Here is a 26,116-nt window from a genome sequence, read left to right as displayed (position 1 = left end):
TTGTTTTCTTCTTGGTTATTATTTGTGTCTCTGTTTTGCTTTTTTGTTTAGTGGTTACCATGAGTTTTTTATTCAAAAATCTGGTAGATAAGTGGTCCCACCCGGTGATGCAGCCATTAAGTTCACACATTCGGCTCTTGCAGCCTGGGGTTTGCTGGTTCGAATCCTGGGTATGGACCTGTGCACTGCTTGTCAAGACGTGCTGTGGTAGGAGTCTCACATATAAAGTAGAGGACGATGGGCACAGATGTTAGCTCAGGGCCAGTCTTCCTCAGCAAAAAGGATTGGCAGTGGATGTTAGCTCAGGGCTAATCTTCCTCAAAAAAAAAAATATCTCATAAATAGTCCATTTTCTGATGGCCTCTTATTTCCTTTCCTCTTCCCCTCCTAAGTTGTTTTTCTCTTACCTTATTCCATGTTGTGTTGTGAGTTTGTGATTAAAATGACAGGATTATCTTTGTTTTTGGTGCTTTCCTTCCCTTTATCTTGAATGCTATTCTTGAGTATTTGCTAACCTGTTCTAATCTATAGCTACAGTTTTCTGATCTTGCATACCTATTTATCTCCTTACTCTGTGCTTGTAACCCCTTTCTCCCTTTTATTATTTTTTTTTCAAGTATGAGGGCCTTCTTCACGATCTCTTGTGGAGTCCAGTGGGCCCTGTGGCTATGAATTCCCTTAGCTTTTTTTTATCTAGGAAATTTTTTATTTCTCCATCATATCTGAAGGCTATTTTCACTGGATAGAGTATTCTTGGCTGAAAGTTTTGGTCCTTCAATTATTTGAATATGGCATTCCAGTCTCTCCTCGCCTGTAAGCTTTGTGCAGAGAAATCCAGTGAAAGCCTGATCAGGGTTCCTTTGCAGGTTATTTTCTTCTGCCTTGTTGCCCTCAGTATTTTTTCCTTGTCATTTATTTTTGCCAGCTTCACTACTATATGCCTTGCAGTAGGTCTTTTTACATTGACATATTTAGGAGATCTGGTAGAGTCTTCCACATGGATTTCCATCTCCTTTCCTAGGTTTGGGAAGTTCTCTGCTATAATTTCTCTGAGCAAGCTTTCTGCTCCATTCTCCTTCTCTTCTCCCTCTGGAATACCTATAATTCTTATGTTCCATTTCCTAATTGAGTCGGATATTTCTCGGAGACTTTCTCCATTTCTTTTTAGTCTTAGTTCTCTCTCCTCCTCTATCTGGAGCATTTCAACATGTCTCTCCTCGATTATGCTAATTCGCTCCTCTATGATGTCCGCTCAAGCATTCAGGGCATCCGTATTTTGTTTTATCTCTTCCACTGTGTCTTTTATCTCTAATGTTTCTGACTGAGTCTTATTTATAGTTTCGGTCCCTTTGTGAAGTAGCTCCTGAACTTTTTAAATTGTTTCTCTACATTTTAACTAGTTGAGTTTTTTGATGATAGCTATTTTGAATTCTCTGTCATTTAGATTATATATTTCTGTGTCCTCAGGACTGCTTTCTGGGTACTTGTCATTTTCTCTCTGGTCTGGAGATTTAATATAATTTTTGAAAGTGCTAGATGGCATGGCTCTGGTTTTGCGCACCATGATATTATTCGGTTACAGTTATTGTTTGTCGCCCCTGGGTGCAGGTCAAGAGCTGCATGTTCTGAGCCCTTTGTGTTCCATTGAGATCCCATGCACTGGACCTGGGCAGGTGGGGGAAGGGGCATTTTCTTCTTTATGCTCTCAAGGTTTTCTCACTCTGCTCTTGCCATCTGTTCTTCTGGGGTGTTGGCTTGATGAGATCACCCCCACGTTAGCTTTCACCTTGGTAGGGGCTTTCCCCTAGGCTGCAAGGGCCCTCTGGGATCTTTGATATTCCCACAAACGAACGTCCCCTCCCCCGTTCCTTCCCTCTTGGAGGCTGCCCATGGTCCTGGATTCCAGTCTTTTGGGGAGGAAGTGAAGTTTTCTCTTACCCCATTCCACCTCCTCCAAAGGGTCTCCAGCCTCTCCACCCTCCACTGTATGGCTGCATGGGTCTCTCAGGCATCTTTTGTGTTGTGTTTGGATGTCCTCTGTTGGAGTATGCATGTCTTTTTCGTTGTATGGTGTAGGGGAGATATCCAGGGGAAAACTCACTCGCCATGATCTGATGTCACTACCCCACCCTAGAACATTTTTGTAGTTATTAGTTTGTGTGTTTGTCATTTGTTAAAGGTAGTAGACCACTTACTACATGTTTGTTGATAGATGAATGAACAAATAAATTGTTCTTAAACACAAGGCTTTCATTTAGAGTGAAAAGTTAGCTTGAAAAACATTAGATTTTCTACTTGAGAATCATGTAGCCTCAAAGGTTAAGTTTATTTGCATCATGCAAAAAATAATACCAAACCATCTGCTACGACATGTCTCTTAATAAATACATCTTGAATGTGCTGGATGAAATCACAAATTATTATATCTCACATACAACTTGGTAGTCATTTTCATGTTAGTAGACAGCATCACAGTTCCATAGTTCAAATAAAAAAGTAAAGGTTACAGATTTTTCATAAACATATGATTTTAAAATTCAAACACTGTAAGCTTACGTGATGTTTATGTGTGTGTGTGTATATGTATATATGTAAAGGTTGTAGCTATGTAAAAATTGTGTTTGAATGTGGGAGATAATATGTAATGATGAAGAGAATTGTTTTTAGAGTATGGGCTGATATGAGTTTATTTTAATATTTTCTTAAAAGAACAACCATACTAGTTTCAGTGTTTTATATCAATCAAGTAATAATTTTTTCTGAGTTTTGGTTTTAGAAAAGATAACCATCTACATACTTGACATACTTTAGATAATTATATGATGAAGAAGTGTGTACTTCGTTTAAACAATATTATAGTTTTAGTCAATATTTTAAAATTATTTATGATTATTAAACCTCATACCTTCCCTTAATGCATGTATTATTGCTTACCCGTAGTTTGTGAGTAGTTATATTGCTATCAGTATTAGTCATGTTCAGTGACTGTATTCATTTCAAATTGAACATGATGTTATATGTTGTAACTATTACCTTCCTTCAGTTTTATAAGTACTTCAAATAATCATTTATAAAATATGTGATTTTTAAGGAAATTCCTTTTTTAAAAAACCCCGTGGAACACTTTTCCACTAACTCCACATTAAAATTCATTTTCTCCACAACCTTTCACAACACTCTTGAATTATTCAGACATGTAAAGATGAATAAGGAGTCTAAAGGATGTGATTTATTTCATAACTTTAAAAATTGGGCAGTAATTTGAGAGTGCAGTTTAATACAACTTTTTTTAAAAATAAAATTCTGCTCTGTTTGCAACTCTGGACATGCGGACTGAAAGAGGTTGTTCCCTTGTCCTGACCCCTGTGCACCCCTCGGTCTTTGTCTCAACCTTGCCCACTCTGCATGTGGCAGCTATATAAATCAGATTTCGATGTGTTATAAAAATGCTAGGCGCAGCTGCTGTAGTCTGCAGTATTCAAAATCTTTGAAATACTGCATATCCAACAGAATGTATTGTTTATACATATGTAGGTTTTTATTGAGGTAAGCCCTGTTTGTTTGGAAAAAGAAGCTTATACAGTGAGCCAGTGATTCTTTCAAATTAGGTAGGTTTAATTTCTCTCGTTACTTGTCTTTATAAGAAAGAATGATTGGCTTTGGGAGAAGACTTTGATATTACAGCTGTGTTAACAGAAGTTGTTGATTGACATTTTTGTTACAAAGTCTTTTTGCTTAAGTCGGGAGTAAGTCCCCTTTAGAAAACCAAATTGAGAGCATGTAATCGTAATGTAAGTAGAAATCCTTCATCTCTTCAAATGTATTTTTTACTTCCTTTGTTTCTGTTGTAGCAGATAACTTCACACATAAGCACATCTTATTAGCCACTTTGCTTTGCCAGATTCCAGACATTTTTTTAAAAGGCCTATGTAGCTTGGTAAATGTTATGTGCAATCTACAGTAAATTTAAAAGTACTTTATATAAATATTAAAGGTTTTATAGAAATGTAAACCTTTTAACTGCTGGTAAAGTTTTTTTATAATATGTTTTTGACCATTTTCAATAAACTGAAGAATTAGAAGTCATTGATTATATTTAAAGTGAAATTAGAAATAGGCCTTATGAAAAAGTAAAAAGTCAGTTGAGGTCATTCAATTTTATTTACTGACTCATATCTTTCATATATAATCTCATAGAGTACACTACTACACTAACAATATTTATTAAAAGTGAAACTTATTAGAATTTTCTCCAGAGAGAGTTTTAAGATTACACTACATTATTTAGGCAATGATTTATATTTAGTGCGTGTATACTGTTTAATGTTGATCTTTTAGTTTTATCTATTCAGTTTTTTTGTTGATATGCAATAAATATCTTAAAAAAAGATGCTTTAACCAAAGAATTTTGTGACTAGCATATAAATGTCTTAATTACTTTCATCATTTAAAAATATATTGCTGTTAGAATATTTGACATTTTATAATGCTCTCAAAAGAAAATAATTTTTCCTAAATTATTAATTTTAGGTGCTGTTTTTCAACCCTCAACTTTTGACCAAGAATAAAACTATTTAAAAATTAAGATGCCAACAGGTAATTTCTTGTAAGTTTATACTTTTGTCAATGTGTGCCACATAGCAATAGAACAAAGAAAAGCATATTAACACAAGACTATATTTTTCCCCATCTAAAATTGTTCCTGAAATCTGAAATACTTTGGTTTTGAAAGACCATCTTTTGTAACATGAGGCTATTTTATTTTAGACATATATTTCATCAGTTTTTATAAACTGGCAAATTCTAGCTTACTCTATATCTGATATCAACTTTACAAAGAAGTAAATGAAATCAGAATAAAAATAGATTCAGAGATAGTGATTCAGGTTAGATGAGTATGCTTTACTGATAAAATACCAGCTGTTGAGACATGACTGGTTATAATCCTGTTAAAAACAAAGACATTAAGTTCAGCGACAGAAAGCATTCTATAATAAAGTTACACTCCACTCTCAATGGAAAACCCTATGTGATGGTGCCAGTGATTCTGATGTAATGTTAATTGGGATTTTATTTGTTAGACAAATTGTTCCTGAAAAATTGTAAGCATTATCTTATTAAAATTTGTTTGTAAACAAGCATGGCATTGTGTAAAAAAGAAAAAATCTAAACAAATTAGTTCTGGTTGATTTACTTTCTTTTTTTGTTTTTCCCCTTAAATTCTTTATGGTTCTGTTTTTCTCTTTACATTTTTATACTTTTATAGTTCCAATGTGATGGTGAAACAGATTCTTCTCAATTCTAAAGTAAAAGGAAGTTTTGAAATTTCAGATTCTCATGGTGGTGATATCTGGTTCAGTAGCAGTGGTAACCTGACAGGTATTGAGACCTTAGTGGCAAATAAATGCTAGATAATTTTTTTTAGTTAAGGTACTATTTTTTTAAATGGCAAATTGAAGTAATGCCATTTTCTTCTTCACATAAGATTCTAGGTTATTTTCTAGACAGAAACAATCAGGAACCAGTAATGTGCAATTTTAAAGAATGTACTTCCCTTTCAAGACCGAAAGATAAAGTATTCAGCAATTTGCTCTTCTAGTCATAAACAGTAGTATAATGACTCAATGAATTCTACTATGGTTATTTCTAAATTTCTCTGTATAGTAGTTTTGGTGACCAGGAGTGAAAGGAAAGGGATTTTCCCTTTAAAACAGGTAGCAGGGAGGTGGAGACTGTAAGGAAGGAGAGGTACCAAGGGAGACAGTGAAGGCAAAGAATAAAGAAGCATAAAGGAAAGGTCAGAGATAAAGATGGAATTAAGGATGGAGAAAGGAGGGAAAGAAAGGAAGCAAGAAAGAAAGGGAGGTTTATTTTCTCAGTATTCTGAAAGTTTTGTCTGTTTATCAAGCAATGACTTAAGCTTTTAATTTTACTTGAGAAATTTAGATAGATCTTTACAGTTACTAGCTGTTACCTAAAATCCCCTTGCCTTGTAAGATTATTTTATTTTCACTTTTTTGATGTTAAAATTATATATAGAAATGTTTAAAGATAATTTTGGAAATCAGAAATTATTTCAATTATCTAAATCTTTTTCCCCACAGTAATTTCAGACTTTAATGTATTTGGAACGTAAAAGGAAAGATAAAAACCTAAATACACCCAGGGACAGAGAAACTCGAAGCAAAGCTGCGGAATCTCTGTACTAATGAGAAAGGCCAATGTTTAAGATCCCAGTTGCGTTCTTTTAACCTATTATTGAGATTCTCTATTTCTGTAATAGAGGTTATAAATCCATTATAATTAATGGCCAAATCCTCAGGACAGATTAATTTTTCCTTCAAAGGGTTAGAAGTCCCTGCTGATCAAATAAGAAATAAGATTAATTCCTTCATTTTGAGAAACAATTGTTTATTCTAATTTTTAGAATTGTTACTTCAGTCTAAGATACTTAGTCCTTTTTCTTGCTTTATTAGGAAAACTTTAATTTACCTTTCTCTTTTCATTTATGTATGTGTTTTAGATCACGAAGAGCCCTGTGGTGCCAGGCACAGGTCATTTTGCCTGAATGGGGGGATTTGTTATGTGATACCTACTATTCCCAGCCCCTTTTGTAGGTGAGTGCAATGGACTGGGGGGAGAGAGTAATTTTTTTTTTGGTATCATCTACTAACTTTTTTGAGAAGTGATAAATATTGAAAGAGTGTAAGGTGACAAAGTGTAAGGAATACTTCTCCATGTTCTCATATAGAACAAAGTTATGCTTTAAAAGCAAAACAAAGTAGCAAATCATGATGTGTTTATTTTGAAAATTGGCAGTGGTAGGGTTTATTTTGAAAATTGGTAGTGGTAGTTTCAAGCCTAGTCAGATCTTTTAATAATCCATTTTAGTGAACTCTCTAAGATTTTAGCAATTTAGGGAAGATAGTCTATGTTTAATATTACTGGCAAAATACCTAGAGAATTCACTAATGTAAAAAAACCCAACATGAGATATTTTGCTTTGAGTTTAGAATATATAAATACATAACTGTGTTGGTACCAAAACTTCATTTGATATATTAAAAAGAAAATGAAGAGTTAAGTTTTTCTAATGGTGACAACAACAAGAAAAGGGGAATGTCTTAGCCACTATTGTTTTAAAATAATATGATTCACTTTGGGAGTATAGTTACAGCCAATGATCAATAAACAACTTGAAAATCGTACTTGTATAGCTGGCTTCCTGTGAGTTTGGTTGGATAGTATTTAAGGGAGATAGATTAAACCTCATACTGTGTGAATTAGCAACATAGTACCACCACTGAGGTCCATAGACTTTAGCAGAGCTCACACCTAAAGACCTCAAGATATTTTATAGCATGTGCATGAATTATTGTTTTTTTTATTTAACTGAAATGAGAAATATAGAATCTAGATTTAAGATCTTATAAATAAAAAGGATAGGAAAATAAAATTTATAGTAAAAGCAAAAGATACTGGGATTTAGTCTGGAGGAGAGGCAGAGAAATAACCTTATAATTATCTCAAGAAGTTTTTGGAAGTTTTCATATGGGGAATAGTGACTGGGCATTTTTCCTCTCAAGTGAAGAAGGAAGGTGATAACTGTAGCTTTATAATAAGTGCAGTCAGGTAATGTGAGTCCTCAACTTTTTCAGCGCTTTAATCTTTCATCTTCTTTTCTAATAGACAGTGTTTAATGTTAAAATTTTCCAAATGCATTTTAGCTGCATTCTACAAATTTTATAGTCTGTTGTTCAGTACTCAGTTTAAAATTTTTTCCATTATAGTTTCTTCTTTAACCTATGGGGTTTTCTTAGTTATCCTCTAATATTTATATCTAATTTAATTGCATTGTAGTCAGAGTACTTAGTCTGTCAAGCTGTATACTTAATATTTATCTGTATACTAAATGCCTTATACTGCACTGAATAAGTTGAAAGAAAGACTTAAGAGTACTGAAATTTGGGTAATCATTGAAATGAGAAAAAACCTAATGACTTAGTTCAGGCTGCTCTAGCAAATTACCATAGACTGGTTGGCTTATAAACAACAGAAATATATTTCTCACGGTTCCAAGGGCCAGAAATCTGAGATCAGGGTGCCAGCATGGTTGGGTGTGGCCTGCTTCCTGGTTTACAGATGTACCTAGGTAGAATTTTTGACTGGCAGATTTGTTTTCAGAAAGAGCTGGTTAAAGGGCCAGCTATCAGACTGCAGAGCCATCACATGACAGAATGAGAAGAACCTTTTTCCAGAGCAGAATGTAAGGAAATTACAGACCACAGGCCAGATTGTTTATTATGACCCTTGAGCTAAGAATATCTTTTGCTTTTTAGAGGGTTGTTAAAAAAAAAAAAAACATAAAAAAATATAGATGACATGTTGTGCCACACATAGCAGGAAGAGAGAACTCTCTGGAGTCTCTTTTATAAGGGCAGTAATCCTACTCATGAGGAGTCCATCCTCATGACATAATCACCTCCCAAAGGCCCTGCCTCCTAATACCATCACATTGGAGTTAGGATTTCAACACATGAATTTGAGGGGGACACAAACATTTAGTCCATTAACACTTAGGTTGTCACTCTGCTTTTGTACTTTGAATAGATGCATTTTTAGTTATTTTCAAAAAAGTTACCAATGAAAGAGAATGAGCTACTTTGCTGGTAACCCATGCTGGGTTTAAGAGTACTTCTAGTTTGGTTCTAATTTCAAACTTTGAGAGTAGTAACTAGAGTAGATGAAACCATGCCCCGTGGGTTTATGATGGATAGAGAAGGAAGCAAGGTCACCATGTTGCACAATAACAGGAGATTCTGTGGGATTAGCACTCTCTGTGCAGTGTGAATAGTGTACCCTGGAGTTGGTCAACAGCCTGGAAGGAAGTGAAGTGAGGGGACAAAAGGGAGACTGAGAGAAAAGGAAGGAATATAGTGACTAAGGGTTCAGTGAAGTTGAGTGGCAGATAAATTTTAAATTATATATTATTTTATAAACTAATTGCTTTCTAATAATTTTGAGACAACCTTTCAAATATAGCCCTATAGGTTATAATAGCTATATCTAAAGGTGATAAACTCATTTTCCCTCCCAACTCATACTATGTCCTGCATTCCCTTTTTCTGTTAATGACAACCCAACCATCTTGTCACTGAGAAACCCCAGACTCATTTTTGACTCTATTATCTCCGCCCTGTCCACTTGTCAAATCATAATTCTATATTTGCTGTATGCCTCTCATGTCTCCAGTCCTCTCTGTTCTTACTATTACTAACTCAGACCTTCTTAACCCCTGCTTTGTCTATAGAAATAATTTTCTAACCAATTTTCTTGGAGCCTAATTCTCATGACTACTCCTGCTGAAATAAAAAAACGTGACAGCCCTCATGCCTACCCATCTACCACGTATAGAATAAAGTCTCTCGTTTTAACATAGCTTTTAGAGTCTTTTACAGTTTGCAGTGGTTTTGCCTTAGAATCTATTTCATCTAACATTAATGTAGCTATATCAGCTTTCATTTGTTGAGTATTTGGTACATTTTTCTTTTTTTTCAATTTTTCATTAAGTTATAAACACTACAGTTAGTTGACCTCCTCTTTTCTGTCTTTATTGGAATGATTGAGTTTTATTTTTCAACCCTACATTCTATTGACATGTCTTGAAATCAATTTAGTTGTGTCTATCAGTTCTTTAATGAAGAGAAAAGAATAGAAAAAAGAATATTAGAGTAAATAGTGCATAATGAGTATAGGTATTATTTGTGAAACTTTTGTTTCAAGGGGGGGTGTGTGTGTGTGTTTGGGGTCACATCTAATTAGTCACGAAGTCCTGCCTGGATTATCTATAAAATTTATCTTTACTGCCCTGTCCTCTTTGCTCTTTTCTTAGTATCATTTCCCTCCTGAAGTATTGCAGTATCCTCCTTTCTTCTGTCCAAGTCTCATTCACAATGCTGGTCTAGTGATCTTTCTAAAAAGTAGATCTGACTTTATGTTTTCTATTCACAAAATATTTCCTAAGTCCTACAGTATATCTCCAAATTTCCTTGCCTGACATTCAAGGCTCTTCATCGTATCAGTCTGTTCTATTTGACATCCTCTCCTATAGCTTCTTCATACATATCTTGAGTTCTAAACATCCTGCTCTATGTGCAGCTTCCCAAACATTGCTAAGGCTGACTCCATGCTTTGGCATATGCTAGTTCCCCTGCCTAAAATGACTTTCCATGTTTGTCTTTGAAGTGAGCTAATTTATCACCTCTTCTGTGGAGACTTCTTTATTCTGATGAGGCAGTTTTAGGGGCTCTTTCTTTTGTACGCCTGTCATACTTTGATCATTTCAGGCATATCTCTATTATGCCTGATTAATATTTTGTTTATTTACGGTCTTCCTCAAAATTGTGAATGCCTTGAGGGCAGAGATTTGCTGTCTTTCTGCTTCTTGTGCCTAGCAAAGTAAATAAATGAATAAGTGTAATGAGTTAAGGAAGAAACAATTTATATCTCCATACAAGTGATTACAGAAAACTCAAATTTCAAATTTTTTAATAAGATATACTATGTTATCTTAGCCCTATGATGTCAGTAAATAACTTTTATGCAGTGATTGAGTTTTTTTACCTTTTCTGTGGTTTTCAATATATTTCATATAAAAAAGAAAATGAAGCAGTGTAAGTGGCAGTATAAATATATATTTTACATACTATTGATTAACTGAAGTAGTGAATTTCGCTTCATGAAAGTATGATTCTTATTCACTATAACACTCATTTTAAAGGTTTATATGAATTATAGTATTTTTTGAATGATTTTTTTTTTTAGGAAGATTAGCCCTGAGCTAATCTGCCAATCCTCCTCTTTTTTTTTACTGAGGAAAACTGGCCCTGAGCTAACATCTGTGCCCATCTTCCTCTACTTTATATGTGGGATGCCTGCCACAGCATGGCTTGCCAAGCGGCACCTTGTCCGCATCTGGGATCTGAACCAGCGAACCCCAGGCCTCCGAAGCAGAATGGCCAAATTTAACCGCTGCGCCACCAGGCCAGCCCCTGAATGATCTTTTATTCTAGTAAAATATATGCAACATAAAATTTACCATTTTAACCATTTTGAAGTGTTCAGTGACATTAAGTATATTCGCATTGTTGTGCAACCATCACTGCTATCCATCTCTAGAACTTTTTCTTCATCCTAAACTGAAATTGTACCCATTAAACAATAACTCTTCATTTCTCCTGCCTCCAGCCCCAATAACCATTGTTCTACTTTCTGTCTCTTTGAATTTGACTATCCTAGGAACCTCATATAAGTGGAATTATACAATACTTATCTTGTGCGTCTGGCTTATTTTACTTAGCATAATGTCTTCAGGGTTCATCCATGTTGTAGAATTTCCTTCCTTTTTAAAGCTGAATGATATTCCATTGTATGTATCTAGCATATTTTGTTTATCCATTTGTCCCGTGGAGAGACGTTTGGGTTGTTTCTCCTTTTGACTATTCTCAACAATGCTGCTATGAACATGGATGTACAAATATCTCTTCAAGATCCTGTTTTAACTCTTTTGTGTATGTAGAAGTGGAATTACTGGATCATATGGTAATTCTATGTTTAATTGTTTGAGGCACCGCCATACTGTTTTCATGGTGGCTGCACCATTTTACATTCCTGCCAACAATGCACAGAAGTTCCAATTTTTCAACATCCTTGCAAATGCTTCTTGTTTTCTGTTTTTTTGACAATAGCTTAATGGGCGTGAAGTAGTATCTCACTATGGTTTTGATTTGCATTTCCCTAATGATTAGTGATATTGAGCATCTTTTCATGTGCTTATTGGCCATTTTTATATCTTCTGTGAAGAAATGTCTATTCAAGTCCTTTGCCTGTTTTTGAATTGGTTTGCTTTTTATTTGTTATTGTTGAGTTTTAGTTTTCTATAGATCCTGAGTATTAATCCCTTTTCAGATATGTGGTTTACAAATATTTTCTCCCATCCTGTGGATTGCCTTTTTACTCTGTTGATAGTGTCATTTGACACAGAAAAGCTTTTAATGTTGGTCAAGTTCAATTTGTCTAATTTTTCTTTTGTTGCTTTGTGCTTTGGTGTCATATCCAAGAAACCGCTGCTAAATCCTCTCATGAAACTTTTCCCCTAGGTTTTTTTCTAAGAGTTTTATAGTTTTAGCTCTTATGTTTAGGGCTTTGATGTATTTTGAGTTAATTTTTGTAAATGGTATTAAGGTAAGGTCTTTTGCATGTGAATATCCAGTTTTCCCAGTACCATTTATAGAAAAGACTGCTCTTTCTCCATTGAATGGTCTTGGCACCCTTGTTGAATTAACCATATATGTGAAGATTTATTTCTGGCCTCTCTATTTTGTCTCATTGGTCTGTTTGTCTTTATGCCAGTACCACGTTGTTTTGATTACTGTAGCTTTGTAGTAAGTTTTGAACTTGGGAAGTGTTAGTCCTCCAACTTTGTTCTCCTTCTTGATTGTTTTGTCTATTCAGTGTCCCTTGAAATTTCATATGAATTTTAGAATAGGTATTTCTGTGAAAAACATCTGTTTGGCTTTTATCGGATTGTCTTGAGTACATTACATACATAGGTACTTATTTTTTTAATGTGTTAAGACATTGTGTATGAAAACTGTAAAGAGATTTTAAGGTTATCGACAGTATTATCTTCCTTTAGAGAGGATTCACATAAACTTTTGGCAGATGGTTAGAGGCACTAGTAATCATAGATTACTTGATCCAGTCAGTAATTGAGATTATTTCAAGCAGAGCTTCAGCTGCTGCATGGACTAGTCTATCTGCTTTTCCATTTTGTCTAAGATAAATTTTGGAATCAGCTTGTTCAACTTTCAGAAAACTTCCAATTCATGAACATGTTATATACCTTCATTTATTCATGTCTTCTTAAATTTCTTTCTGCAATATCTATTTTGTAGTCTTAGTGTTGTAGTCTCGCGTATCTTTCATTAGCTTTTTCAAAATAAATATTTTTGTGTTTTTGGATGATATTCTTAATGGCATTTTAAAAATTCATTTTCAAATACTAACTGCTTGTATATGTAAATAATATTATTTTTATACAGATTTTAGGTGTAATGGTTTTGATGAATTCACTTAGTTATGATAGTTGGGTGTGTAAATAGTCCTAAAGAATCTAATGTCTTGTCATCTTTGAAAATGACAGTTATGCTTCTTTTTATGCAATCTTTATACCTTTTGTTTCTTTTTTCTTGCTGCCTTGCACTGGCTAGAATCTGCAGTATATTTGTTGGATAGAAGTGGTGAGAGTGCTCATCCTTGTCTTATTTCTGACCTCAAGAAAAGAAAGCTCAATATTTCATCATTAAGTATATCAACTGTGTAGATTTTTTCTTAATATCCTTTAACAGATTAAGGAAGTACCCTTCTAGTCTTTGCTGAGAGTTTTATCATGAATAGGTTTTTTATTTTATCAAATGCTTTTTTCTATGCCTATCAAAATAGTCATATGATTTTTTAAAAATTTTTTTTAGGTATACATCATTATATTTTGATTCCTGTGTAGATTACATCATGTTCACCACCCAGAAGCTAATTATAATCTATCACCACACACGTGTTCTTAATCACTCTTCTTTTATTTGACTAATGTGATAAATTACCTTAACTCTTTTACAGCTTTATTGTATGTTTAAGGTATATTTTATACCCATATTAAAGCTTTTTTTTTTTGAGGAAGATTAGCCCTGAGCTAACATCTGCTACCAATCTTCCTCCTTTTGCTGAGGAAGATTGGCCTTGAGCTAACATCTGTGCCCACCTTCCTCTGTTTTATATGTGGGACGCCTGCCACAGCATGACTTGATAAGCAGTGCATATGTCCCCACCCAGGATCCAAACCAGCGAACCCTGGGCCACCAAAGCGTAGTGCGTGAACTTAACTGCTATGCCCTTGGGCTGGCCCTTTAAAGCATATTTAAAGTACCTATATTTAAAGGATACAGTTTGAGTTTTGATGTAAATATGGAACCGTGAAACCTCATGCACAATCGACCTCCAAGTTTCCTAATGCCCCTTGTAATTCATCACTTTTACATCCCTTATTCTCAAATAAATACCTATCTGCTTCCTGTCACCATTGATTGGTTTGCAGTAGCTAGAATTTTATGTAAATGGCCTTATACACTATGAACTCTTTGTAGGGTAATGCCAGCCTCATAGAATGAGTTGGAAAGTGTTCCCACCTCTTCAGTTTTCTGGAAGAGTTTGTGTGGGGTTTGTAATATTTCTTTATTAAATATTTGGTTGAATTCACAAATGAAGCCATCTGGGCCTGGAATTTTATTTATGGGAAGATTTTTAAATCTAAATTCAATGATTTTAATAGATGTAATGTTAAGTGATCTGTTTCTCCTTGAGTAACCTGTGATAGTTTGTGCCTTTCAAGGAGTAATTCTATTTCATCCAAGTAGTTAAATTTATTGGCATACAGTCATTCTTAATATTCCCTAATTTAGTATAAAATTTAAATTGGTAAAAAGGGATTAACTATTTACAGGGATAAAGAGATCTCTAAAGAATATAGGCATAGGACATGCAGGGAGCAGCCACTACCTCTAAGCTGAGAAGAAATACCCAAGGAAGGAAAAAACTTGGCAGACACTCCACCATTGCTGAAATTCAGATCTTGATGGAAAGGGTGTGGCTTTGGCCCACTGGGTGGTGGAGAAATTCTTGGGCCAAGGCTATTAAGCAGGAAGTCACCCTCTGGGATCCTGGTGAGTCTTACAGGGAGACTGCTTGCTAGTGTGTGAGCAAGACCTGCTGGGGTGCTGTTGAAACTTTCTGAAGGGTAGGTATCACTGGATCTACTGAAGGAAGCCTCCAACTGGCCATCACCACCACAGGAGCAAGAAGAAAAGCCCTTTCTACGGTGTCCCTCTAGTGCTCTTTACTGACAAGGCCTACATTGTGCCAACTGGTAAAGGAGAAGTGTTACAGATTCAAGCCCCAGGTTCATAAAACTGGGTAGATTTAGACGTGAGAGGTAATAATTTGATAACTGGCATATCCCTCCTTTGGCTACTCAGCTTCTGTATGCACCTTCTACACACATTTGAACTTTTGCACACCAAGGAATTCTCACATTTCCCCCAAATGTAGAGGCATCTTGTCCCAATAGTAATTGTTTTCATAGCTGAAAATATCAATTACTCCTCAGATTTAGTCATAGCGCAACTGAACATACTGTTATATAAAGACTAATTGATAAGATTAACTTCTAGTAATGGCAAGAAAGAGAAGAAAATGGCTAATGTATCCAAATAAATATGTACACCTGACAAGCAGAAAATATATTACAGTCCTTTTTGTAATTAATTTGTTACTAGACCATTAGATGATATCTATGGCTTCCTTCTTCCACTACCCATTCCGTATTTCCCTTGTCTTCAGCCATAACCTTAGTAGGTTCTTATCGAATAGAGTGACCCAAACCTTCTTTCCTGAGGGATCTGAGTCCTCATTACTCCTGCCTTTTTTTTTTTTTTTGATTACTGTAATTTGCGGTTAACCTCTACTATTGTGAATAGGTGTATTGAGAGTACTAAGAGGCACTCCAGAGAATTTCCTGGATTCTGTGTAGTCTTGCTTTCCCTCATTATATACCAACAATCTAATTTCCTCTTGGTAACTGAGATCAACCACTCAAGCTAATAGTGCACCCCCCTCTTCTTTTGGTGCAGTGGCATGAGGAGACCAAAATGACCAGGTAGAAGTCTTGTTTTTCAATTCAATAGACCACTGTTGTATTCCCTGATGGAATCATTATCCTCTTGGGGACTAGAATCTCTGAACTTCACAGACATGAAGCTCAAAATTGTTAAGATGGGAATACAAAGTTTAGAAAGTGCGTTATTAGATATAATAGTGAGTGAAGCCACTATCACTTCCATCTCTTGATTCCCAGACCCATGCATTCTGACTTTGGGGAAGAGAGTACCATATAGTAATCTCTAATTCAAAGCATATACCACATCCTGTAAGATGGAACCCCATCCTTTCAGAGTTTTTTCTGCCAATGGCATTATTTTATTTTTAATTAGGTCAGATGCTTCTGAGTGGTGGCATATGTGGTAAAATCAGTTAATTCCATGAATATGAGCTCAGAGCTGCACTTCCTTGGCAGTGCAGCAGTGTGGAATGAGTTCCATGATCAGAAGCAATGTTATATGGAGTACTGTTATAGTGAGTCTATGGATGGTGGTGCTGGCAGAGCATTATGAGCAGAGAAGGCATATCCATATGTGGAATATGTGTCAGTTCCAGTGAGAACAAATCTCTGCCTCCTCCATGATGGAAAAAGTACAGTGTAATCAACCTACCACCAAGTGGCTGACTCTTCTGCCAGGAAATGATTCCATATCAAGGACTCAGTGTTGGCTTCTGCATTCACAGACTTGGCACTCAGTAGTCACATTAGCTAAGTCAACTTCGGTAAGGGGACGTCTATGGTTGAGCCCCTTCACATCCTCCACTCTGCCACCATGGCCACTTTGTTACTGGACCCATTGAGCAAGCACTAGGGCAACTTGGGAGAGAGGGTGATTGACAAAGAGTGTCATTTTGATTAAGAGCACATCAGCTAATTATTGAGAGCTCCCTTCTGCAGTGAAGGCTATTTGATGGGCAATCACATTGGACATAAATATCTACAAGTCTGTGTCCATTCTGAAACATCCATCCACCTGCTTCTTCCCCGGAATTCCTTGTCACCTATCTTCCAATCACGTGATTTCCTTCCGTGGCCAAATCATTAACAACTGCCCATGGATCTGTGTAGATCTATAGAGCAACTGTGCATGGATCCATACTTCTCATTGTCTCTCCAGACAAAGTGAACAGGCAATGTACTGTTCAAAGTTCTGCCCACTGGGAGGATTTTCCTTCATCACAGTTAGAGCCACCTCTGTGTAGGGATGTAATACAGAAGCTGTCCACTTTCAGGTGGCACCAGCATATTGTACAGACCCATTTATAAACTAGGCATGAGCATTTTCTTCCTTAGCTGGTCATAAGGAACTCCTCAGAAGGCTGTAAGCATAGATTGAGAAGAGGTAATGCAACAGGAGTCAGATTCTGAACATTTTGTTCATGTAACTTCTACCTTCTGGACTTGCCTGCCCTTGGTGTCTTATATGCCATTTCCATTTGACAAAGTATTGCTGTTGTATATGCTCAAACATGGCTAGTTGGGTCAGACAGCACCCAGTTCATGATAGGAAGCCCAGACCACATGGTCGTGTGATGTCGCATGGTGGCATCACTCATGGGCTTTGTGGCCTACACAGGAGAGCAACCACAGGACTTTTCAAAGATAGAGGTGCTGCCCTCATTAATGTGTTTACCAATACCTTAGGGACAGGACTGCCTTCTAGACCTTCTTGGGAGATATAGTTATGAGGTGGACATAAAGATCACACATGATAAATCCACTCCAGCATTCCTAACCCTAAGCCTTCACATTCCCTCATTTACAGTGTGCCACAGAAGCTCCGGCATTTCATCCTCATTAACTGTAGGCCACTGACTCCAAGTTTCAGTCAACCAGTCAAGCTGTTAGCTCATACAGTGGGAAGTGGCTCTAACACATTAAATCCAGAATCTCTAGTAAGTGCTCTCATATCAATAAACTCATCCCTCTTTGGCCTAATACCCTTAGAATCTACTCCTGCACATATTCCCCAGGATAGATACACACATAAACACACACAATCATATAATTGTTTTGGTGTTTAAGCTGTCTTCTCTTGGATCATATTGTGTACATTATTTCCTGGAGTATGCTGATATTCGACCCTAGTTATTGGTCTAATGGAAATAAGGGAGTGGTTTTGGTAGGTCTTGAGGGGAATGAGTGTCCCCTTGCCAGGCATTTACCCCAGGTGAGGCTGTCATAGAATTCTTTAAGCAAAGGAAAAGTGCTTTCCTCAGACATAGGAAGTCCAGCTACTTCCGCTGGTAAGGGAGTCTCAGAGTTACTAGGGGATTTGAGATTGTCAGTTTCATTTGGTCTACCAGATATGCCCACTTCCAGTTTTAAGAGCTCATTCTTTATCAATCAGTGCCCTAACATTCACATAAGAAGCTCGGCAGCACTATGGATCCAACTAGTATTGTAATTCAGCCTGAACAGGTAAATTTTGCATTAGATTTTCAAGAAAATCAGCTCTGTGGCTACAAGAAATGGATTATTTTATGGCTGCTATGGGAGCTTTCTATTTCTCAGACCAGGATTTGAGCTTGTCGTTTTTCCTATAAGTGCTTTAGTGCATTCAAGACAGTCTATCCCATACCTGGTCCTTATGATTATCATTACTACCATAACAGTCAAGAGCTCCTAAGGTACTTACTTTCATTTGGCACTTCATCACAGTTAACTGTGATGTTACTGCATGCTCTGGATAAATAGCATCCCATTTCTGGTTGTCAAGGAGTTCATTCCTGCACTTAAGCCTAAGGGCATGACCAATCAGTCCAAAAATCTTACTCTTGAGGTTCTATCTCCTGGCATCACTCCCAGTACCAGTTCTGTTTTAGTCAAGTCTGCCAGGAGACAGAAACCAAACAGTAATTTGAACAGGGAATTTTTAATATAAAGAATCATTAAATTTATAAAAGGGGCTTAACTACTGAGAAGGGTATAGTGAAACCTAAAGAATACAGGAATAACAGATGAAGAGAGCAGCCACTACCTCTAGCCTGAGAGAGTGTACATAAGGAATAAACAAATTTAGAGAACAAGTTGAGATTCAGACTTTGTTGAAGAGGGTTAGGCTGTGTCTTGGTGGATGGAGAAGAAGGTTGCTCAGGTGCCTTAGGCCAGAGCTGATAAGCTGGAAACCACTTCCTGTGTTGCCAGAAAAACTTGCTGGGGAGCTGCTTGCTGTGATGCCACTGTGACTCACTGAAGGGTGTGTGCCCCTTGGTCTCCCATATAAAGCCACTCACTGGCTGCCACACCATAGGAGCCAAATAAATGCACCAGAGCCAGGAATCTAAATACCTTCCTTTTTCATCAGTCTGAACAAGTAAATTTTGCATTAGATTTTTAGCAAAATCAACTGAAATGTCAGTGGCTCCTACTGACAAAGCCTAACATTGTGCCAGCTAGCAAAGGATAAATATTTACAGGGTACTGGTCTGGTATTACAAAGCAGGGCAAAAAAGAGTGGGTTTGGAGCTGAGAGGCAATAAATTGGTACCTGGCACATTTTCCTTTTAATGTCTGTGGGATCTATAGTGATGCCCCCTCTCATTTCTGTAATTGGTAATTTGTCTGCTGTTTTTCCTCATCAGTTTGGCTAGAGGTTTATACATTTTATTGATGTTTCAAAGAGCCAGCTTTTGATTTCATTGACTTTTCTCATTTTTCTGTTTTCTGTATTTCTTTTCTTCAGTTTAATTTGGATTTAATTTACTCTTTTATTCAAGTTTGTTTTTTTTTTGGAAGATTAGCCCTGAGCTAACATCCATGCCCATCTTCCTCTACTTTATATGTGGGACGCCTACCACAGCATGGCTTGCCAAGCGGTGCCATGTCTGCGCCCAGGATCTGAACCAGAACGTGCGCACTTAATGCCTGCGCCAACAGGCTGTCCCCATTATTCAAGTTGCTTAAGGTAAAAACATAGGTCATTGATTTGAGACCTTTCTTTTTTCCTAAATAAACATCTAATGCTAAAATTTTTTCTAAAAGCACTCTTTTAGCTATACCCCATCATTTTTGATATGTTTTCATTTTCATTTAGTTCCAATTATTTTCTAATGTTTTCCAATATTTTCCAATTATTTTCTCATGATTTCTCCTTTGACTCATAGGTTCTTCTAAAGTATTTTGTTTAGTTTCCAAAGATTTGGTGATTTTCTGGATACTTTATGGATTTTTAATTTAATGCTTTTGTGTTCACATTGTATAGTTTAAATTTACTGAGACTTGTTTTAGGCCTAGAATATGGTCTGTTATATCTATCATTTTCTGTCTTCCATATATACTTGAAAAGTACATGTATTCTGATTTTAATGAGTGGAGAGTTGGAAAAATGTCAATTAGATCAAATCAATAATGTTGTTCAGGTCTTCTATATTTTTACTGATATTCTGTCTGTTCTGTTGAAATTTATGACTATAATTGTGGATTTCTACATTTGTCTTCTATTGGTTTATGTTTTGGGTATTTTGAAGCTTTATTTTCTCTTGATGAATTGGCCCCTTGATCCTTGTGAGATAACTCTTTATCCCTGGTAATATTCTTTGCTCTGAAATCTAACGTTAATATAGGATTTTCAGCTTTCTTCTCCTTGGTTTTAGCGTGATATATCTTTTTCCATTTTTAATTGTAAACCTATTTATGTCTTTATATTTTAAGTGAGTTTTTTTGTTAACAGCATAGAGTTGGATTTTTTTAAATCCAATCTCTGCCTTTTAATTAGAGTGTTTAGACTATTTACATTTAATGTAATCATTGGTATGATTGGCTTTAGATATGCTATCTTGCTCTTTGTTTTCTAGTAGTCTTTGTTTTCCTTTTTTGTTTTTTAAAGATTGGCACCTGAGCTAACAACTGTTTCCAATCTTTTTTTTTTGCCTGCTTTTTCTCCCCAAATCCCCCTAGTACACAGTTGCTAGTATTTTAGTTGTGGGTCCTTCTAGTTGTGGCATGTGGGATGCCATCTCACCATGGCCTGTCGAGCAGTGCCATGTCCATGCCCAGGATTTGAACCTGTGAAACCCTGGGCCGCCTAAGCAGAGCACACAAACTTAACCACTCGGCCACAGGGCTGGCCCCTCTTTGTTTTCTTTTTCCTCTTTTTCTGCCTTCTTTTAGATGGAATATTTTTATGATTCCATTCAATTGCCTTTGAATTAGCTACAATCTCTTTTTTTTTATGATGGTTGTTTTTGGGTTTTAGAATATATCTTATCATAGTCTACTTTCAATTAATCTTATACCACTTCAATTATAGTATAAAAACCTTTCAATAGTATACATATATTTCCCTTCCTTTGGTCTTTCTGCTGTTATTGCCATACACTTTAAGGCATCATATGTTATAAACGACAAAATACATAGTTATTATTTTTAGCATTGACAGGAAATCAACTCTTAAAGAGATTTATAACATATGAAAAAAAATTTTCTGTATCTTTCCTCAACATGCTTATATTTTATTCAACCTTCTTGGACCTATGGGTTACATTTATAATGACTCTTTTAATATCCTTGTTCACCAATTTTATCCTGTGTCACCTCTGGGTTTGTCAGGTTGTTTTATATATATTTAAGTACTTCTGAGCTTTTTCCTAGGGTGTTAATTTATTTTAAAACAGTATCATCCTTTAGATTTGTTTTTAAACTTGGTATGTGAGACTAGAGGAATTTTTAATCTAGATATCATTCATCCCCACTACTGAGATAATACTATTCTGAATACTCTACCTGATAGCCATGTGTACAAGACTTCTCTACTCTGGCTATCTGGAGCGTGAACTATTCCACCCCTGTGTGAATTTCATGAATTTTGCTATGTGCCTTTTCTAGTGTTCTTTTTTGCTCCAACCTTGATTGGTTTCCTAACATGTGTGTGCTCATCTATATTCACTTGAAGACTTAAGTGGAACCCTCTGCAGATCTGTGGAGTTTTTTCTCTCTGGGTAGTAATCTGCCAAGTGAATTCTAGCTACCTTGCCTCCTCAAATTCTAAACTCTGTCTCCTCAAATCAGGATGACCCCTTTTTCCGCTGGATACCCCTCCCTGTGCCGTGGCATGGAAACTTCCTCCAGCCAGTAAACTTTGGTAATTATAGAGCTTACTTCATTTATTATCCGTCTCTTAGGATCACTGTCCTGTGCTGCCTGCTGTCCGATACATGTAAACGTTGTTTCATATTTTTGTTTTTATTTTTTAGTTAAGAGGATAAATTTAGTACCTGCTACTCCATCATGGCTGGAATAGAAGTCTCTACACTGATTTTTGAATGTTTAACCAATCTTGTATTCTTGGGATAAACCCCGCTTATTTATGATATATTATTATTTTCATATATTGCTGGGCTTGATTTTCAAGTATTTTGGTTAGGATTTTTGCCTGTGTATTCAAGAGAGTCTTGGCCTGTAATTTTCTTTTCTCCTAATACCTTTCCTGGGTTTTGGTATCAGAGTTATGCCAGTCGTATAAAATGAATTTGACAATGTTTCTCTTTCCTCCATTTTCTGGAGAAATGTATGTAAAATTGGTATTATTTGTTTGTTAACTGCTCAGAAGAATTTAGAAGTGACACCCTCTGAAAATAGCATTTTCTTTGTGAGACAGTTTTAAATGATGTGCTTAGTATTTTTAGCAGAAATAGGACACTTCAGCTTTTCTGTTTATTCAAGTGCTAGTTTTGGTAGTTGTGTTTAAGGAATTGTTCCATTTCATAAGATATCAGATGTGTTGGCATAATGTTGTTCATATTCTTTTAACATCTGAAGAGTCTGTAGTGATATTCACCTTTTAATTTCTGATATAGGCATTTTGTGTTTTCTCTTTTCTTGATCAGTCATTCTAGAGGTTTATTATTTATTAATCTTTTCAAAATCGTCTTTAGGCTTTGTTGATTTTTCTCAGTTACGTGTCTGTTTTCCATTTCATTGATATTTTTCCGCTGAAAGTTTCTGTTCCCTCAATCCCCATCCCAAAACAAATAACTTCTTCAAGTCAGTTCAGCTGTTGGACTGTGCCTCATGACCAGTTGTTTTTACATAGAAGAGATCCAATAGTTTAGTCAACTTTTTCCATTTAACATTATCTCTTAAATGCTTTTGTACATGTATAAAGTTATATATCTGTAAAATATATTCCTGGAAGTGAGATTGCTGGGTTAAAGATATGCATTTGTGATTTTAATAGATGTCACAGAATTGTTCTACATGGGGCTTATAATACTATTTTGAACTCCCACCAGTAGTGTATTTTGGTACCTGTTTCCCTTGTTACACAGTTGTCAAACTTCTGGATTTTTGCCAATCTGATAGATGAAATCATAGTAGCTAGTGTTCTTTTCATTTATATTTTCCTAGTTATGAGTAAAGTTGGGCATCTTTCATTTGTTTAAATACTAATTATAATCTTTTTTATAGTATATTTATTCACATATTTCCTTATTTTTAAAAACTGGAGGGGCCGGCCCCATGGCCTAGTGGTTAAGTTCAGCACACTCCACTTTGGTGGCCTGGGTTCAGTTCCCAGCTGTGGACCTATACCACTCGTCAGCAGCCATGCTGTGGCAGTGACCCACATACAAAATAGAGGAAGACTGGCACAGGCGTTAGCTTAGGACTGATCTTCCTCAGCCAAAAAAAAAAAAGAAAATTGGATTCTTGACCTTTTTCTTTTTTTTCTTTTTTTTTGAGGAAGATTAGCCCTGAGCTAACATCTGCTGCCAATCCTCCTCTTTTTGCTGAGGAAGACTGGCCCTGAGCTAACATTGTGTCCGTCTTCCTCCACTTTATATGTGGGACACCTACCACAGCACGGCTTGCCAAGTGATGCCATGTCCACCCCTGGGATCCGAACTGGCGAATGCCGGGCCGCCAAAGCGGAAAGTTTACACTTAACCGCTGTGCCACCGGGCCTGCCCCTGACCTTTTTTTTTTTATTTCTGGAACTTTTCTTATATTAGGGAGATTGGCCTTTTGGCTATAATATTTCAGATAATTATTAATAGGCTTTTTTTTTTTTTTACCTAGCCTATGATGTTTATTTTCCATGCAGTAGTTTTCTTTTGTTTTCAGTCAAAGTTATCAATCTTTACTTTTTTTCCTCAAACTCCCAGATTTTGATTCATACTTAGAAAAACCTTTCCTATTCCAAGGATAGAAGGAATTCTTCCATGTTTGTTTTAGGCACTTTTCTAAAAAAATTAAATTTTTACTCTATTTGGAATATGTATATGGTGTGAGGTATGAATCCAGATTTATCTTCTTCAATATAGCTACCAGTCTTCCCAACATTGTTGATTTAAATGTCATAATTCCCATTGTAGTGTCATCCCCATGGGCAGGAATTTTTATCCATATGTTTACTGCTAGAACAGCAGAAACATAATAGGTACTCAATAAGTATTTATTGAATGAATGAGTTCTTCCACTGATTTGATGCCAGCTTTGTTGCTTACTAAGTTTTGTTGCATACTAAATTTTAATTCTTACTGGAATTTATCTAATTTTCCTTTGGTCTGTCCTCTGTTCATATGCCAGTAGCAACTTCTTTTAATAGTGAGATGTAACATATGCTAAGTCTAGTTTTGGCTCCCCGCACCATCCTTGCTTTTTAATTTTTCTATATGAAGTTTAGAACTAACTTATCTGTCCAGAAGAAAAAACTTGATTTCTTTGAGGAGGGTAATTGAGTTAAATTGATAAATTCACTTAAGGAAAATTTATTCATTTATAATGCTGTATTTTTCCAAGAACAATATGTATCTTTTTATTTATTTAAATCCTCTTTCATGTCCTTCACAGGTGTTTAAAAAATTTATTATACAGGTTTTTCACATTTATTAAGTTTTCCCTATAGATTTTATTTTTTGTTACAAATGCAAATCAATTTTTGAATATAAACTTAATAAATATCATGTTGCTCTGATGCTTAAAACTCTTCAGTGACTCTCCATCTCACTCAGACAGACACCAGTGGCCTATGAAACCCTAATGATATGGCCCCCATTATTTTTCTGGCCTCATATCTCACTACTCTCCCCCTGATTAGTACTCTTCAGCTAAACTGGCATCCTTGCTGTTCTGCAATGCCAAGAAAGTTCCTGACCATAACGTATTGTTCTGGCTTCTCCTACTGTCTTAAATGCTGTTCCCCAAGATATCCTTATGGCTAACTCCCTCATATCCTTCAGGTCTTCATTATCAACTTCTGTATGAGGCCTCCCAGACCACTTTTTAAAAAATGAAATCCAGATCTCTTACCATCTACTAATGTGCTATATAATTTGTTATTTATTTTAGTTATTCTTTACTTTGTATCTTCCCAAGCTAGAATATAAACTCCACAGGGAGAGAAATTTTTGTCTGTTTTATTCACTGATATTTCCCATGCATCTAGAACAGGCATAGTATAAACACTCAATAGTCACCTGTTGAATGAATGAATGCCGCACTACTTTGTTCAATTCTTTTATTGTTTGTAGTATTTTTTCAGTTGATTATCTTGGGTTTCCTATCATGTAGGGTGGAAATTGATAAATTAGAGTGATCTGAAACCCAACTCAAGCTTTATATTTTCTATAAAGCTTTTCCAGGTAGAATTAACCGTTCTCCATTTTATACCCTGTAGGTGGAGGCTGATAGTGTTCAATAAATATCCATGTGGTCTTCTACATTTCCCAGCCTCACTTGCAGTTACCTTGGGACCGTGAGATTTGGTTATGGGTCAGTGTGATATGGGCAAAAGGGATACAAGCCACTTACAAACCTGGCCACAAACAACCATCTCCAGCAAAACTCCCACCTATTTTTTCCCTGCCTCAGTGACCTTGGAGGACACGTTTTCCAGGTAGCAGATTCAAGAAATGAAGAATGGCTGCCTGACTGTCACTGTGCATTAGACTATGAGCAGGAGATAAACTTTTATTGTATTAAGCCACCAATATTTGAGGGTTTGCCTTAAATGCAGCTAGTATTAATTTTGTTGACTATTATATGCTTACATTGTACTCAGACATATATCAGACATCTTGTAACTCTTTACTTCTCTTAGTGATTTAGGTATATGCTCCTCTCTAATGGAATATAAGCTCCTTGGGATGGATGTATCCTCTATTTGTCTTTGAATTGCCTCCATCCAGTATAGGTCCTGGAATATAATAAATACTAAAAGAAAATGTTTGTTGAATAAATTGTTGAGAAAAACCAGGATGGAAAAGAATTTGGAAATCTTATCACTAAAAAATAAGAAATATTTAATACCAAGCAAGCAAAGCTAAGATAAGATATAATAAATTCTGTGAAGATCTTTGCAATATAGTAGATTTTAAAATATTCATTGAGGGCCAGCTTGGTGGA

At 35.9% G+C, this 26,116-nt stretch overlaps 1 long non-coding RNA gene across 6 annotated transcripts in view; it reads left to right on the top strand.

The window, feature by feature from the left end:
- The window catches only part of LOC124233152 (uncharacterized), a 118,554-nt gene that overhangs the window by 29,602 nt on the left and 62,836 nt on the right, over positions 1 to 26,116 (top strand). For 5 of the 6 annotated variants that reach the window (XR_006886990.1, XR_006886986.1, XR_006886989.1 and 2 more), the window contains 2 exons: positions 4,531 to 4,606; positions 6,524 to 6,617. This is a non-coding gene — a long non-coding RNA (uncharacterized LOC124233152). The remainder of the gene's footprint in view (positions 1 to 4,530; positions 4,607 to 6,523; positions 6,618 to 26,116) is intronic. The other variant, XR_006886987.1, reaches the window with a different exon arrangement.

Source organism: Equus quagga, unplaced genomic scaffold (assembly GCF_021613505.1).
Source record: "Equus quagga isolate Etosha38 unplaced genomic scaffold, UCLA_HA_Equagga_1.0 154_RagTag, whole genome shotgun sequence".
Taxonomy (NCBI): Eukaryota; Metazoa; Chordata; class Mammalia; order Perissodactyla; family Equidae; genus Equus; species Equus quagga.
The sequence above is the reverse complement of the archived record's forward strand: the minus strand, read 5'-3'. Positions and strand labels throughout refer to the sequence as shown.